Genomic DNA, 12630 nt, shown 5'->3' with positions numbered 1-12630 from the left:
CTCTCACACAGCCTGCAAGCCATAATCCATTTATAATGAAGTGACACTAAATGCTTTCCAGCGGAAGCATTAACTGAGAGAGGGGGAACACATGAGCTTCTTATTGTTGTGAAGAACAGCATGATAATGTTTTTTTTTTCTTTAAAAACATTTAAAGGTCCATTTCTGGTCATTCTTTATGGATGTGTATTGTCTGTGATGCACCCATAATGAGATAAGTTTCTGAGACTACAGATGAGAATATAAAAGTGCTGTATATCAAGTATGCCAGACCATGCACGCAAGATGACAAGCTTGGACCATTAATGTATAATAGGGTAGCTTCATTCGGTATCAAGGAAATTGTAGCTTTCACCCAACACGTGTGATGTCTGTCTAGCCTTGCAGAAAGCTCAATTTCAGCCATCCAGCTTGAACAGACTTATTAATATGTGTACGCAGAGTAACGGGCAGCTAATGTTCAGTTTCTAGTGACCAAAGTTGTCATTCCCAGCAGCATGCAATTAAACCTGAACAGTGTGGAATAAGATAATAACAAAGACCCACCCCTGGAAAGAAACTAGTATTAGAGCCTTACAGTAGATTCTGGAGCAGCAATGACCTACAACAGAAACGTAAATGAAGTGCAGTAACTATATGCACTCATGTCATCATTTCTTGAGTTTGACTTTTTCTAATAGTAGTGTTAAAATGAACAATGTGCTGGAGCACAGGCTTAAAATTTTCTGGTCAGCTGAGACCTTTCTGTTTGTTTGTTTCTGGGTGCTCTACATCTGGTAGTATGAATACCAGCATGGCTGGTTGTCTGTCTCTCTGTGGTAGCCTTGTGATGAACGGCAACCTGACACAACTGCACTGTCTCTTGCCCAGTGGCTGCTTGGATAGGCTGCTTGGATAGAAGTACACCAAAGGAGTGAATTCTGTTGTCAAATGAAGCCAACAAACTAACAATGGACTAATTGGACTTTTTCCACCATAGGCAGTTTTTTCGCTGACAAACCTCCATCTGGAGCTGGTTCTTCTCGGTCTATTATGTCTTAGAATGATAAAAACGGCAAAAGACAGCTGTAAAAATTGCCAAAAGTTGGATGCTCAGTGCCGCATTAATACTCTGTTTCCTCTGGCTTCTGGTGTTTTGCTAGAAAAATAATTGGGTCTCCATTTAGTAGTATTTTAATACAACTCTGATATGACTCTCGGAGAGATAATTGCAAACTGTGAGGCTGTTATCAATGACATTACACTGACAGCAATAACACTGGGATGTATGGATGCATTGTTTTCAATTACTTATCTGTAGGCATGCAGAATCCAGCATGGGGATGGGTGACTTCCCCACATACAAGAATATTTTCTCTATAGAAACGTAATTACTGATGTCTACACTCAATCAACAATGGTTTGATTTCCATATAAGTAAAACTTTTTTAAAAACGTCCTAAAGCCAGATCGTCTTTGATTTATGGGACAGCTAACAAATCTTACTTAACAGCATATCTCATAACAGCTGTTCAAAAATCACCATAAAGCTTGGCCTCATGTGGCTTATTGCTTAATTACACAGACCTACACTTGTAGAGGAGTCGTCTCTCCACAGGCGTTTGCCATCATTCCGTACATAGACGGCAGCTTAGACATGGGCTGGGATTAAATGAAAACTAATAATGGGAAATGAAAGGTTATCAAAGGGAGCCTAATGAAGTAATGTTAAACAGAAATGTTCTCTGAAGACACTGTAATCCTCTGCAATGACTGGCTGATATTATGTACAATAAGCCCCCACACTCAGTGCACTCCTCCCTTCCACTGTAACAAATTAGAGACGTAATCAAGAGTCCTGATTAAGTGAGAGTGAGGAACATTTAACTGCAGGAAAATAAAAAAACACATGATTGCACCCTTGAGAGGGACAATTTTGTCAAATCAAATCATGAGAAATTTGCAGGGTTGGTGTGCCACTGAAATTCAGCTATTTTAATATGGACAGGTGGATTTGTTTCCCTTTGACCCTCTCATTTTCTTTTGACACTCAGAACTCAGGAAACACACATACACCATTCATACACTACTACTATTACTTTTACACGGCCTTTACAGCAGGCACTTTAACACCACACAGTTCTGTTAGATTTTTCACTGTTATTTATATAGCGCGAAATCACAACAACACCTGCCTGAAGGCTCTTTATACTGTGAGGTAAAGATCCTTCAATAATACAGAAAAAACCTCAACAATCAGAAAACCTTCCTCAAGGAAGCACTTGGCGACAGTAGGAAGGAAAAACTCAATTTTAACAGGAAGAAACTTCCAGCAGCCATCTGCTTTGATGGGTTGGGGTTAAGTTGAGGGAGGCAGGGCAAAAGGCACACTGTGGAAGAGAGCCAGAGATGAAGAAAAACGAATTATTAAATGCATTCGTTCTGGGGAATCTCTGAGAAGGACTGCTCACCACATACCTTTAAGGGTTTTATTCTCTATTAGCATTTACAGCAGCCAGATGTAACAGTAATGTGATGTTGGCAGTTGGCAGAGCAGCAACAACTCCAAAAACAAGATGAAGGATGTCATCTCAGCTCTGTGTTTTGTGGGTTCATGATTATAACAAAGTTGAAAAGACAGACAGAAAAAGTTGTTGATCCCAGCGGCTGCAACCAGGCTGAAAGGGGAGATGGGTTCAATTTAATATTTAGTGCTATAACACTGTAGCACAAAAACACTAAAATGCTGCATGTGGCACAGATGGCACAGCAGAGCTCGTCACACATGCAGTCAGTGTTGTTTTTTACTTCTTTATAATCCAGTTTCATCCTTTTCTCTCAGCATTACGTTCCTGTGTAAACGTCCCAGTAGCAGGTTAAGAGTCAGGCAAGTCAGTATTTTCTCATTCGCATACAGCATTAATAAAGCCTGGACTTCACCAGCGGTCCACTTCTCAGCATATTCGTCTATTTTTAGAGCTAAATGTTGTTTACACAGCTGATGTTTACATGGACTTTTTTTTTTATCAGGCTGGTTGCCAGGTCTGCGGCGCCATAAAACATACGCCTCACCAAATGACTGTACACCCTGAACCTAAGGGTAAGCTATGCAATTGTCAATACAGAGAAAATACGAGCTACTAAAATAGTAGTAGTTTTTTAAGTACACTACAGTGCATGGACAATAGAAAACTGGTCCAGTTGATCCACTGGGCTTATGAGTATGAAAATAATTTAAAGGTAAGGAGACTAGTTAATGGGGTGGTCATATTGCCTCTTTATTGAGGCAACATGATGATGATCAGTTTCTTTATCTGTTGGATAACCAAATCACAACGGTGAATTTAATGAAACTTGATGGGAAGGTGGAACATGGGGAAAGAAAGAACTCATTAAATTTTGGGGCAGATCGGGATTATAATAGGTCACTTGTCTCGGTGGAGGATGTGAGCTCCAAATGCAGAGCTTCTCATCATTATTAATGATGAGGGAAGCAGAAAAAAAATAACAAAAAACCCAACAGTTTGCTGTCCCTGATGCCAAATTTTAAGCTGAAAGCAGGCGAAATTTATTCTGAGGTGAAGGGAGCTACAGCTCTGCAGACTTAGTGCAAAAACACCTTTCTCTGGCACACAGTCACCATTAAACAAAAATTAAAAGGAAGAAAATAAAAGTGATGTCTTCCCTGTCAAGCTGTTTATAATTATGCAAAAGCAAACTTACAAAAAATAATCTCAGCATGCTTATATGTCTTTCCCTCACAAATGTGTACAAATCCTTGAGAAACTGGTAATAAAAGCCCAAATTGGAAGGGTGGGTATTGTCTCTCTGGCTGTTCTTTTGAAAGTTATTCCGAGTACAAGCTTCCACCACATTAGGCAGAGATCAAAGGGTCTATCCCCTTTTTTCAAGTGTCCTGAAATGCCACTAAGTGACACCATGTTAGAGAAATTATCCAATAACTGCTCAGTCATGCTGGTCCTGATGGTGCATTCAGGAATACTAACATCCATTCACTTCCTTGCACGCGCCTGTCCCTAGGTGCCCGTTTATTTCTGTTTTACCACTTTTTCCCTCCTGTGCTCATTCTGCTTTCCCTTCAGGCTCATGCCAATAGCTTTTGACAGTGCACCACAAAGCCCTGACAACAGACCTCAATGAAGAGTAAGCTTCTCTTGCCTCTTTAATCATGTACACTAATATATCTCTAATCTAGCCTTCACAAGAGACATACCAATCCTGATGCTCACGTACCGTTCTGGGTTGCTCTCATTCTCTCTTTCCTTCACTGTCTCTCTTTTAGTGCATTTGGCACGAGGCCTGTGGTGTCTTCCTACTAGCTGTAGTCTATTGTTTCGCCTTGGCTGAGTTGATGAAGAGGCCCTAGGAGAGCCAGGCAGCGCCAACTACAAGTGGCTTGATCCGACAGGGCCTGACTAGTCCGGCTCAGCTCAGTCCACAGGATGTCTCTGTCGTACTTAACGCCACAGCAAAAGGGGATTTTCAGCATTCTGTTTGTCGGAGGGATCCTTCTGAGGCAGCTGTGTACATAGTTAGTGGGTGACACGGCGTGGGCTGAGGGTTGAGGTGGATGGATATAGCTTTAGGAAAGCGTCTGTCTGATGTGAACCCAGCTTTGGGGAAATGTTTGTGTGATGTGACATTGCGGCATGCATCTCAGCATGTGGGGGCTATGAGGGTTGGCTGAAGGCCAGACACAGACGAACCCTGCTAGACAAGCGGAACATGCTCCCAGCAACATCTTCAGTCTGGTCCCAGCTGTGTGTGTCATACTTAATCCTGGAACCAAAGGGACGCATTACTTCATGCATAAAAAAATCATGATAATTCAGCCATTAAAATGCTGCAAGTCCTTATTTGTGTCATTCCCCCAGTTGCCTTGTTTATGTTTATCCAAAAACCGCATGGATGCTTATTAGGAACCACTTCTGCATACATAAGTAGTTTTCACTCTGTGGGCCACTTCATTTGTTTCACTTACATTTCTTTAACTAATAGTTTGCGACACTTAGAGACTCGAAGGCACCTCGCTTTCCTCTCACCAGTCCGCACCTTCCTTTCTTTGTTGTGACTTTATGAATGGCTGATGGTATCACGCCGACTTCTAGGATCACAATGCACAGCAGTGGGGTCAGTCTGCTGACAGGACATCAACAGGAATGGATATCCATACTTCCTGTGTGCAGTGGGCACTCACACACTCTCCTTTAATCAGTTCATCACTAGATCTGCATGAGCTGCTATCCTCTCCTTCTCGAGACAACCAATGTAGTATCCATTTTCAGCCTCTCATTCGCTCCACAATCATCCTCTCTATTTCCAATGTCCTCTTTCTCCTATTATCCCCTCTTTCTCTTATCTCTCAATCAGAGTATCATGCTTTCAGCTGAAGTCTATTGGCACAGATATCCCCTCTGTTCCACCTTCCTATCTCCTCTTCTTTCACTCTGTCCTTCAATTATCTTTTGAGTTCTATCACTCATTTCCATCTCTCAAGCTCTCTTACAGCACTTCAGAAGAGACAGAAATAAAGTCATCGTACTCGGGTCAGAGCATGTGGTGCGCTGTCTTGTCTTTAGAATCTTAAGCCAAGCCCATTTCCAACCAAAAAGCAGAAACTCATAGATTTAACGTGCACACAGATTTGATGCTACTCCCTAAAAACATAGTTTATCTGTGTGTGTTGTTTTCCTGAAGGGAGGCTAGAATGTGGGTAGTGATGATTACATGGAATATCCAGCATAGCTCTGTCTGCCTCAGGTTTAGAAAAATGAGCAATCACAAAGGGATAAGTAAATAGATTACGTTGTTGTACCGTTCAGCAGTAATTGTGCTGTCCTATATGCCGGTCAGTGGTGCCTTTGTTTTTCTTACAAAATCCAAACTATAGGTTTGTACTCAGAGTGAATATGAAGATGCCTTCCGATCAAATTTCCAGCAATTTAAAAATCATTTAAGGCTTCGGGGTGCTAAACTTTCTATGCCATAATTTAGTTTGTCTCTTCTTTTCTTTTCTCCCACAGTAAATTTCTCTTTCTCCGTATCTTGTCTAATGTTTCATCCATTAGACAAGACAACCCCTCAGAGTTTCAGGAACTGCATAACAATGTATGAATATGGATATGAATATGGTCCCTACAGAAAGCTCTCTGTTTGTGTTTATGTCAGACTCCCATTACTGTCAGTGCTGATCATTCTCATGTTTCAAAGTTGCCTTTAGTGCTAAAGCTAAGGCATGCATACATTAATGGCCCATTTAGCAAAGTCGGTCTATTTGGTTAATACCAACCACCCATTTTTGATGCGTCAAACACAGTATGCAGTTACACTTCTCAAACAGTCATAGATACCCACAGGGAAATTGACTTATTGCATAAATATAAATATACAAATACAACATGCATTTAGATTTTGGTAAGATGCTGTAAATTCAGTCAGGCTACGCTACCTCTTCCTCGCCAAGACTTACATTATGGTTCCTTCTATCCTTGCTTTTTGACTTCTGTTATTGCTTTCCTGCATTAATTAACAGTGTGCTGACCAAACTACTGAAAACCTGTACTACACTAAAAGTTAACTATTTCATTGATAACTCTAAGAACTCTAATGATAAACCCTTTCACTGGGTGGTGAATGAACTGAACTTTAGTCATTTGCAGTCTTGTCAAAACACATCATCTAAGGGTGTTATGTTTATCATCTCATATTAAATGTGTCAAAAAAAAAGAATCATGTGTGACATCATATATACCATGGTGTGATACAGCACAAACTATATGCAAAGGTGTTACCATAGTCAGATAAGCAGCTAAGGAAATTATTTGCTGCTCTGTCATGTTGGGCAGGTTGTGTTAGGGTTATTGGAAGAAAGGGATACAATTCAATGTAGTTTTTAAACAAAGCACAGAGTGTGTGCTTAGCAACAATATATCAAGTGATCTAACTCACTCTCTCTTCCAACATCAATTGAAAATATAAACTAAACCTCTACCAAACTCATTGTTTCCAGTCTATCAAGACACTAAAGAGTAGCATTTGAGTGCTTGGATGGACTGATGAAGCATTTGTTGAAACAAACTATGTAAATCTGTGTGTGTGTGAGTGTTGGTTTTTCAAAATTGTTTTTTAGTTATTAAATTATTAAATAGTTGTTTTTACTGCACTTTAATGGTTAAAGTGAAAGAAATTACAAATAATTAATAATTCGTTTGAAAATTTCATCTTTAATTGTTAATAAACAGCCTGCCAATACCCCTGTCTATTTTTTCAAACATTTGCTGGTTTTTAATGTGTTTTGTTGATTGTGAGGATAAGAATTTCTGCCCTTTAAGTCTTACTTATTATAAGGATGCAAGACATGCATGCTTGGTGATTACTAGGTATGGGTGCCGGTATCCGGTGCCATTAGAAGTGCCCTCACTTCTACAACCTGCGTACAGACACACCCCTCACTTCTAAAACCTGCGTACAGACACACCCCTCACTTCTAAAACCTGCGTACAGACACACCCCTCACTTCTAAAACCTGCGTAATGACTAGGGATGGGTACCGGTATCTGGTGCCATTATGGCACTGATGTCTAATTTTTGTTTTTGTTAAATTATTCTCCGAGCTCTTTGCAATGAGGAGGGAGCATAATCATTATAACTGACACACAGCAATAATAACTTACATTTTGTTTTCTAAAAAAGTGAAATTTTGCCTTTCCCTAAAATACAGGGACACCATATTGATCCCAGAATAAAATATGGTTTGATCACAGACCCTTTGTGGCACATAAAAATTGGCTAATTGTGAAGATCTAAAGCACAGAGTGCACACACTATAAAGAGCACTTTCATTGCTACATTTATGTATTATTATTCACTCCAGTGCTATTGAATATGAGGGTTCACCCTCAATGTATTTTCTAGGATTTTAAATAAATGAAATGATTACAAGTATTAATCTGACAGGGTCATGTTCTCTTATATTAGTAGTTTCGATATCAATTTGCCCATTCATAGCTCTCCAACCTGGATGGTGAAACAAGGTTTCCCTCTGCAGTCTGCCAGATACTGTTAGGTTCATAATTTGTTGGACAAAGGCACAGTTTTTGAAGTTTTGCCTCTCTACACCACCATAGTGTTGAGTTTAAATCAAACAGCCAATGTTTGAAGTGGACACTTTCAGCTTTAATTCAAGGGATTTTGCACAAAAAAACGAAAGAAAGAAAGAAAGAATAGAGGGTCCCCCATTCTCAAAGGCTCAAAATTAACTGGATAACTGACTGACAAGAAGTTACATGGACAGGTGGGGTCCGTTCCCTTCTTATTTCAGGACAAATGAAGTAGACTTAATATCTGAAGTTTATTATTAGTGTTACATCTATGCTTTCTAACTTTCTAATAATATCATTTTAAATGTGAAAGCTAAAAAGACATTTTAGTGCAAATGATGGAGGTGGTCTTTCAGCTGAAAAACCAAAATGAACCTATAGGAAAGACAGTAAAAACTTCAGGAGTTGCCGAGTCACCAATCTGGACCAACTCTGCAAAACAAAAAGGCCTGAAAGACCACAGAAAACAACTGAAGCACATGAATGAACTATTTTCATGGTTCAGAAAAGAAACTTCACAAAATGCAGACAAGTCAAAAACACTTTTGTTTGTGTATCATTGCCAATGTATCATTGCCTGGATCTACAACTGTGCCTTCCATATATGTAAAACATGGTGGATGTATGGTTACCAATGGAACTGGGACACAAATGTTTATTGATAAAACTGTGACCGAAGTATGAGTTTGTCCTGTGAATCAAAAACAAACAGGCTCTGCTCATATTCAACCAAATGCTGCAAAACTGACAGGATCCCAAATGGATAAAGATTCACACCATACTGCAAAGTAAGTCACCTGATCTCACCTATAAAGAACATGCCTTTCAGGAACAGAAGACAAAAATAAAGGCAGAGAGAACCACAAACAAGCAGCAACTGAAAGTGTCAACTGTAAATTCTCATCTCAAGGGAGCAAAAAGCATCTGGTGATGTTACTTTGTCCAATTACTTCTGTACCTCTGACCAATGTGTTTTGTTTCTTAAGCCCTCCAAAATGCCTAAAAGATTAAACTACTCACTCATAATTGATCTTAGGTAGCTTATTAGCATTAATTAATTAGCTCCAACCTTTTAATTGACAACAGAATATCTTGAATAGGGATGGGTATCGTTTAGGTTTTATCCGATACCGGTGCCAAATCGGTACTTTTGAAACGGTGCCGGTGCTCAAACCGGTGCTTAAAGAATGGAGAACACAAAATTGGTCCAAAAACCTCTCATGTTCAGCTGGTTTTTGTAAAAAGATAACAATGTTAGCCTTTTCTGCAGCTATGGGGCATATATGGTATCACTCTTGGCTGGAAGCAGTGCTTAAACAATGGAAAAAACACAAACTTTATCCAAAAACCTCTCATGTTTAGCCGTTTCCCTCTTTTTCTTTGGTCATTTTAGCCTTTTTGGCCAGGATGAAGGGAGTATCTGCCATCAAACAAGAAGACAGCCGCATGTAGCTATGATGATGTTTGCTAGTTCACCTTACCTGCATTAATGTAATAACGTGGTTAGCCTACTCAACGTAAATTACACACTAACAACATTAAGCTACTCACGCAGAGAAGAACGGCTGCTGCTGCCATCATCATCTGTCATCATTTCTGCTACACTGGCAGGGCTAGGGGCCAGGACTCTCCTCTTCGTGTTTTTGGGGATGTTGCTAACTCTGGGTCTGACAACAGGCACCACACCCACAGTAGATGCGCTTGGTGTGAGGTCTCGCAGCAAGCTATCAAATACAGCGCATTTCTTGGCTTTTAAAAAAAACCCGCTATGCGTCGCCAGGTGTTTCATCGGATTCGAGGTGTTACCTCCTTTGACAGTATCACAGTATCAGCTTAAAGCACTTGTTGCAGGCTGCTGAGTTTGCATATTTTGCTGTGAAGTACAGCCAGACTTTTGACCGCTTCGCCTTGGGCATTTTTAATCTGTAGCTCTGCTCTAAAAGAACGTACGTACCTGGACCCGCCTACTATCCTCGGAAACGTAAAATGATTGGCTAGAAGTGTATCACAGCTCAGGAAAAAAAAGCACCGAAATGTGCGCTGCTTTTTGGTCTGGTTACTACCGTTTATGTCAGAACCGGTGCCATCATGGCACCGGACACCGGTACCCATCCCTAATCTTGAATATTCAGAGTATCTTGTTCCCAGACAGAATTTCTGGCTCATCCAGATGAAATATATATGAATGTCAGGGACTCTTTTTACTCATTGAAATACAGAAACAGCAGCAGCAGAATGGATTGCATGCGTTGCCCAACACTTGCCACTTCTGAGAGGCGATCTAAACATTTGTGGCCGAAGACAGAAAATGAACACGTCTGGGCTGTAGCTCTGGCTGTTCAGTATGTTGGAACGTTTTGCCCTCTAGGAATAAGTCAGTCAAGTAAAAATTATGCGCTTTTTTAACCACTTGTGATATCATTAATGTAATTTTTACAATAACTGAACAAGAACCCGCCTAGAAGGCAAATAAAAATCTAGAAAATTCTTTTCTCTGATAGGGAGAGAAAAAATAATATTGCAGTTTAGCCTCAAGAAGGAGATTTTGGTCGTCTCTTATTCCTTGTGGGCTGCTGACTTGGACTCTGTGACTGCAATTACATATTTCACTCTCATGCCTTTGACTGGATGCAGATGCCAAGTAAGTGACACATTATTTTTACTGTCTTGCCAATTATGAGTCAACCGAGTGGTCATTTTCTGCTTTGTGTTTGTTATAAAGTAAAGCATCCTCCCTTTGGATACCTCACCAACAGCTTACTTTTTATGACAGGCCACAAGTAGCACTTTTAAATGTTGGTGTTTTTCTCTTTGGTATTTTCATTTCTTGCATAGTGTGTTTGGCACAAATGTGTGAGAAGAGGCACAGAGAGTAGTTGTAGTTTCATTCAAATGAGGTTGCACAAAAGCAAAGTGTTGGTATTTTGGTGAAAGCTGGATCATAGGCATGCTGGGAATACACGCAGAAAAGAACCAGGTTCTGTCAGTTCTCACTGAGCCACAACTCCAGGAATAATGCTAAAAATTTAAATAATACATTTGAGTTAGCATTTACAAATGAGGAGACGAAAGTTCAGAAAAGATAATTCAACGAGTTGGAAATTAATAGGTGATACTAAGCACACACAGGTGCTTTATACTAAAAGAAATACGACAACCTTTTCCTTTAGTTACTTTAATTAAACATGCCTGTCTAAAGGAAGCAGGACAGCTTGGTGATAAATCTGCAGCCTCTAATTTGAAAAGTAGAGCACTGGGCAGAGCCATTGTTTGCAGTGATTCACTGTGTTTACATTGATTAAATCATGTGCAAATAGAAGTAGGCTGCTGCAGAATAACCACACAGACTTCTGCGCACATCAGACTGCTCAATTAGATCTTTGTTGTTGTGCCAGTGTATGTGACATCCCGTGGCTGCAACGGACACAAGCAGTTTAGGGTTAAAAAAGAAAAAAAGAAATCAGACATGATTAAAAGTTCACACTGCTCTCATGACCATTAGTTCTCTTCTCACCCCCCCTCCTATCTGAAAACACCAGATTACCAGCAGGCAATATTCCCGTGTGTCATGGCCTCCTTTTTTGTCTGGCAAAGTGGTGTTTTACTTTCAATTTTTGAAAAGCATTTTAGCTTTTATGTGATAAAAATACAAAAATGCCAAATGTAGTAATGGCATTAATAAATTATTCCTATTGTGTTTTTTGATTTCTATAGTTAATGTACAGCCCAAACATTAGTTTAAGTACAGCAGATCACTAGAAAATCTAACTGGGCTATATCACACATCTCCACTATTTGTTATTGAATGCCACAGCATCTGTTTTCAGCTGCGGATTGTTTTGCCTTATTACATCCACGTCAAACTCTGCATTATTCAGACAACATTATTTTCTTGCTTGGAGAAACTCTTTTTTCAGTGAGTTGTTTTCAAAACGCCACTCTGATTGCCAGATCTGTTCAAAAGGTATGAGAGCAGTAATGAGACTGTCGGAGAAGTTTAATGTTTGTCCCCACAGCCCTCCATCTTGTTGTCTGCTTTAGCTCTTCCCTCACTGATTCATGATTTTGATTAGCCCATCCAAAGCGTCTCCCCTTCATCCAACAATGCCTGGCGTCACGCAAGAAACTTTGCTTTTTGTAACAGCTCAAAAAACTGTATCTAAATGGGAGAGCTTGAAATTTGGGGGTTAGGAGTAATTCACCTTTGTGATGAGAGCAAAAAAATAAGACTGATGCTGATCTCATGTCTCATGGGATGAACAGCTAGCCTGACTCTGTAACAAAAGGCCATCTTCCAGCACCTCTAAACTGCAGGTGCACAGCAGCTATATATATATACCGCCCCCCCCCATATATATAGCTGCCTCATTTTGTTTTATATTTGCAAACATCTTAGTTCTCCGGGCTTCTTGAAGGACTTCTTTGGATGTTGGCTGCCTTTTGCTCTGTTCTCTGTCAAGGTGATCCCACACTGCTTCAATAGTGTTGAGGAAAACCAGTTCATGACCGATAGTCTTCATTGTGTGTATTT

At 40.0% G+C, this 12630-nt stretch overlaps 1 protein-coding gene across 3 annotated transcripts in view; it reads right to left on the bottom strand.

The window, feature by feature from the left end:
• LOC120718747 (netrin receptor UNC5D-like) overlaps positions 1–12630 on the bottom strand; it is a 170600-nt gene that overhangs the window by 53818 nt on the left and 104152 nt on the right. The gene's annotated exons all lie outside the window — the stretch shown is intronic.

The sequence above is a fragment of the Simochromis diagramma genome, unplaced genomic scaffold, assembly GCF_900408965.1.
Source record: "Simochromis diagramma unplaced genomic scaffold, fSimDia1.1 OVJJ01000682.1, whole genome shotgun sequence".
Classification (NCBI taxonomy): domain Eukaryota; kingdom Metazoa; phylum Chordata; class Actinopteri; order Cichliformes; family Cichlidae; genus Simochromis; species Simochromis diagramma.
The sequence above is the reverse complement of the archived record's forward strand: the minus strand, read 5'-3'. Positions and strand labels throughout refer to the sequence as shown.